Raw genomic sequence first — 6,098 nt, 5'->3', positions numbered from 1 at the left:
ATTGTATTCGCTCATTGGCGCTTGGCTTCGTATCGCTGTCAGTAAAGTTGTTCAGTGATTCACAAACTTTTCCCATGATGTTGCTGCGGACAATCGGCCGCATAACAACGAAAATAAATAAAACAAAATGAGATGACGTAATACTCGAGTGGGCGAGAGATCTTGATGAAGAGAGGTAGTGAAAAAGAGAGAAAAAGAGAAAGATATATATATGCAGAGAGTGATATACAGGGAGATAATAGAGAGAAGCCACACTACTTTGTTGTTAAGACTTTGTTCCAATGTTTTCAAGGAGATAATGTTTGTACTAAATATCATAATTAAAGATCAGGAAGGTTGTGTGAACTTGGCAATAATTTATTGTCCTTTTAAATTAGAAATCAAACCACTATATTATATGAATATAGACCAACATACTGAATATTTTGAAAATAACTGTATGTGGCAGCACATGTTGGCAGTACCCTCTTCCATATATATTGAGCCGTCATCAACCGACCGACTTTGAAGCTTATACAGGAGCTTAATGGGATAATATACTGTGGAACTTCTATAACTCTATAACTATAAAATAGTGTATGTGGTAGCACATGTTGGCAGTACCCTCTATAACTATAAAATAAGCATGCTTAATTCAAATCTTCTACATGAACTCTTAGTACAATATACTACCATTACCACTATCGAGAGCCCAAAGTCACAATTTGCGTCGTTATTTTTCGTTCATTGTAATGTCCTCTTGAACAGCTAAGAAAATTCACTTCGAATTCGTTATTAGATAACTTAGCAGCATTATTCTTCTCGCATATCCTTTTTCGAAGGACCTGTTAAAAGTTTAGGGTAAATAATGTGTAGCGCGGCATTTTTACCCAAATATACTGCAACTTGATTCAGTTCTACAGCGCGCACTCTATTGGTGAATTTTATTTTCTCTTTGCCACCTTCCTACTATCGCCCGCTAGATGTCGCAATACAAACAGCTGTTCAGTTTCCGCCATTTCAATTGACATTTTCTCAAGTTCTTGGATTTTGTGCGTCGCGTAGGTTACTCGCAAATATTTAATAACATTTATGGATTTTAAATGTTTTTTGTACTTAGTTTGAAGTGATCAAGTGTAAGTGTTAGTGTAATTATGTTGTGTTTCTGTAAAAAAAAGTGAAATATTGCGAAAATAAGTGAATTTTGCAGCAAATGGGTTTGCTCCTCAGCGAGTGTCTGCCACGATAACTTTGTTATTGTAAGTACAAAAATCCTTATTCCGAATGGATTTTTTTGGAAGATTTTAATATTGTTTATATTGATATGCATTTTTATTAGTATTACATATAAACAGTTATGTAGCAGTTCTGTAATTCTCTTTCACCTGGCTCTTGTTTGAGCTGCAAGTACTCAAGCGTAGACAATGACTCCAGGGGACTTACTTAAAACTTAGGTCGTAAAATATAGCTCTTTCAGTTCGGTCGAGTCACATAGTTGATAAATTTTATACGAGGGCATCCAAATTTTTGGAAAATATTCCGATATTCGTTCTGGGATTATTATTGATGATCATATGTGGAGACTTCGCATATTTGAAGAAGCAATATCAAATTTCGATTATTTATCACAGTTGCTGATAAATAAATATAAATCGATAAATATAAATTTCTTTCAAAATCTGTCTTTCGGTCAAACATTTTCTTGAGGTATGGGTCCAGAACCGAAGAATACAGCGAGTAAGTATTATAAATATCTCGAAAAAATGCTGCCTGCGATTTTACTGATTGGAGGGCCAGCGTAGCCAAATATCCATGTTCGAAAATTATACTTTGATATCTTTAGAGTATCTGCTATCTAGATCTACTTCATTTTAAAGTCAACCAAAATTAATATTTGTGTTTTTCTGAACTCCGTGCCTAAGAGAGTCCGGTCAAAAACAAACCAATTTATACTACAATATTTTTCAAACTTAAGGTTAAATGTTTAATTCTGATACAACAAAAACATTGTCTAATCTAAAAACCGTGCAAGAGAGTTAATAGTAATGTCTTTAGAATTCCGTTAACATAATTTCACCAACGATGACTGATGAAAATCAATTTATTTGAAGAAGTATATAATTAAGAAACATTAGAAAGATAACAAGTGAACATTATGTTGCTTCTAATTAATATTTAATATTTACAGTATTTAATTCAAATATTTATTATGTCTTCAAAACAAAGTTTTTTCAACTCGATAACTCGCTGGAAATGCAAAAAATTGTATTTAAAGAAATATTTGCTTAAGGGAACCCCCCCATACTAGATTTAAATTTTTGAGGATTATTAATTTGGGACAAAAATTAACACAATGCCGGATTTTGCTTTTACAATTTTTTTTTTAAATCGCCTTTTTTCAACCACAAATCAAGAAAAGTAAAGAAGATCTCCACCGATTTGATTTATCCTTGTGCATACCATAGCTATATATGTATAGAATAACGTATTAAAATTTGGAACCGATTGTATTAATATGTTTCGAGTAACCTCATGTGCCAGTCGTAAGAACACTGTTTCGAGAAAAACGCGTTTAAAGTTTTAAGGCGTTCTCGCCGTCGCCTGACGCTTCCACCCAAAATCGGTTATATCTTCAATAGTTTTTGATATTTGCACTTGAAATTTTAAAGTAACATTCTTGAACAGTTATAGGTTCGAAATAAATAAAAAAAAGATTTTTTGAAACCGAGAATGGGGGGCGGGTCCCCTTAAGTCATCAAGCTCATTCCCTAGAGAAGATGCTACAAATTTTGAAACATTAAATAAATACAGAGATGTTGTAGTTGCCGAGCGATAAGTTATTTCTTTTATTTGACTAAAACCTTCGTCGTAAAAGAATGGACACTAGTCTATGATTTTGTTCTTACCATCTTATAAAATTAAAAATGTCAAAGTAATAGTTATTCTTGAATGTTTGATGCTTTATGATTAATTCAATGATAATATTATTATTTTCATATTAAATTCACTAACCCAATTTTTTGTCTCACCAATACTCCGTAATTTTCATATAACAGTTTAAGTAGACCTTTTAGGGTAAAATTTGATAAGGTGATAAGCCCTACACACTCCATACTAGTAAAATTGTATTGCCTTCTGAAACATATCACATTCGTCAAAAAGACAAAGCTGCGCAACAACAAATTACTAACACATTCATTATGCACTTCTTAAAATAGCTAAATAATTAACCATAAATTAGTGCTCGAATAAATTAAATACCGTTTATGTGTATGTATGTATCTGTCTGTCCCTGTGGCACATACATAAAACTACAATTAGAAGGTTAAAATCAATTTGCCACAAGAATGCCCAAAAGTACCTCATTGCTGCCAATTGCTGAACGCTGTTGAATGCTCATAAGCACGTACATACATTGACTTCGCCTCCGAGCACATACATTCTTCCAGGCTCCAGGCTCAAACCCCGCTGGTGTTGTGGCACCAGCCAGCAATATGTTCATCAAATCGACGTGTGTGTGTTTGGGTGTGTGTGTGAGCTGGTATAAATGTTTCACCAAGCATTGAATTCAATTGCAGCAAAAGTACACTTAAGAAAATTTATGCACGAGTGCTTCGGCAACGACAAACTGCATGCAGCAACACCAAGCCAGAGCAGCAGACATGCCAATATTCTTGTTAAGTTGCTTGTAATTAGCCAAAAGAAAGAAATAAAACTGTTAAACTACTGATGTGAGGGGTGTGCACTGATGTCTAGGGTTGGCTGGTTGCTCGCTCACTTGGTAAGCTTCAATTTCTCCTAAATTTAAGTTCTTGTATGAAACTGTATTATTGTATTATTCCCATATGTATGGGTGTGTTTGTGTGTGTGTGCACATACAAGCAATTGCATAACCACTCCCCTCCGCTCACATTTGTGGATTGAATTGCCATCAAGGGATTCATAATTTCTGTAAAACCCAAAGAAGACGTAGAAGAAGAAGTTGAATGCGAAGCAACAGGCAAAGTCATTAGAGCACAGTTACCACAGACGGTCGATTGTGCATGTATGTATGTATATACATAGATTTATATAGATTGCAGAATTTTCTGTGTAACTGTATTTTAGTCCATGGTATGCAGCTTTGCTCCTACATGCGGGCATCTGCGGAAATTCAAGTAGAGTAATAGTTTGCAGCAGAATCGTGTTTAAGTTACCGTTACTGTCCAGTGCTTTGCTGCTTTCACCATTTAACATAATTATTTCGCCATCAACTTGTGGCTGATTAATTGTTGATGTGTTTATCTGAAAGGGACGAAGCTTTTATAAAGCTGATTAATTTCCACTGCAAGAAAATTATAATTAATCACGAATTTGTAGATCATCAATATGCAGTAGGGGCGATTAAACGCTGACGAATTTGCGACAAATTTACTTGTTTTTGGTTAATCGTATTTTTTATTTACTCCGAGGCACACGAGGAAAAGAATAACATATTGAGTAATTAGTTGAGCTTAAATATGTTAGAAATATATGTGTGGATGTATAATCCGACATGCTTATATACATATATGTATTAAATCACTCGAAGCTTTCACCAAAAATTTGTTTAAGTGTATGCTTTTAATTGGGGATTACTATCTGGTTGTTTGATCGAACTTCTCCTTCTACTTCTGTTGTGTACTTGGGCTTGTTCGATAAACGAAGTATTAAGTCGACCACGAGGGGCTATTCGACTTTTAGAGAAGATTCTTTTTGCGGCCGAAATACGATGATAACTTTTTTATCAACTGTTGAGGAGAGATTGATTGTTTCTATCCCATGGTTCTGAATTCTTTTAGGCTCATCAAATTAATTTTTTTTTAATATTCATTCGTCTACATTAATGTTGTCACCTTCAAAATTGTCCCCATTCGTATTTCAGCGCTTCTTCCAATCGTCGAAACACTTCTCAAACCAGATTTTTGGAATAGCCATATTTATGGAAACATTCGGCAATATCCATTTGTGATAAAAAGAATTAGTAAATCGACATATCTTCTATTTTTTGAATTATTATAAACAAACAGTCAGCGCATTCGTGTTTTGGCTCCCACGTCACTGTTGACAGTCATAACTTCGAAGTCGTAGATAATTTCATATACCTGGGAACCAGTATTAACAACACCAACAATGTCAGCCTCGAAATCCAGCACAGAATCACTCTTGCCAACAGGTGCTACTTTGGACTTAGTAGGCAATTAAAAAGTAAAGTACTCTCTCGACGAACGAAAACCAAACTCTATAAAGCGCTTATCATTTCCGTCCTGCTTTATGGTGCTAAAGCGTGGACGATGTCAACATCAGATGAGACGGCACTAGGAGTTTTCGAAAGGAAAACTTTGTGCAAGATTTATGGTTCTCAGAACATTGGCAACGGCGAATACCGCAGACGATGGAACGATAAGCTGTACGAGTTATACGACGACATTGACATAGTTCAGCGAATAAAAAGACAGCGGCTACGCTGGCTAGGTCATGTTGTCCGAATGGACGAAAACACTCCAGTTTTGAAAGTGTTCGATGCTGTACCCGCCGGAGGAAGTCTAGGAAGGGGAAGGCCTCCACTCCGTTGGAGGGGCCAGGTAGAGAGCGACTTGGTTGCACTTGGGTTCTCCAATTTGTGATCTCGATTCGGCTATAACCGGCTAAATGATTCCAACGTCAATCACATACACATATATAAATTAAATAAAAAATTAAAGTTTTAAATTCTGTAACCACATTCACCCTTTCACCAAATGCAAGAAATCAAAAATTAAATTTTTGCTTTAAAAACAACTGGACCCTTTTATATTTATTACAAATCAAACATCAAAGTTCATAGCACTTCCAACCATTTGACCGTCTTGCTTTCCAGGCTGCCTGCCTGCCTTTCGACCAACAGCATCAGTAATGCCTCGACGAAAGCCACTAAAGTGTTTGGAAATCCCGCACGTACTAAATGGAATTTAACTAATTGCACTCCATTCCTTCAGCGGCCCGGCTGACGCGCCAAGGCATAACTCGGTGTGAAAACAAGCGCCGCTAGTTGCAACGCTCCTTCACTCCTTTGGTATTTCTCTATTTTTCTGCATACTTTCCCTTCTTAGCCGGGGCAA

The sequence above is a fragment of the Zeugodacus cucurbitae genome, chromosome 4, assembly GCF_028554725.1.
Source record: "Zeugodacus cucurbitae isolate PBARC_wt_2022May chromosome 4, idZeuCucr1.2, whole genome shotgun sequence".
Classification (NCBI taxonomy): domain Eukaryota; kingdom Metazoa; phylum Arthropoda; class Insecta; order Diptera; family Tephritidae; genus Zeugodacus; species Zeugodacus cucurbitae.
The sequence above is the reverse complement of the archived record's forward strand: the minus strand, read 5'-3'. Positions refer to the sequence as shown.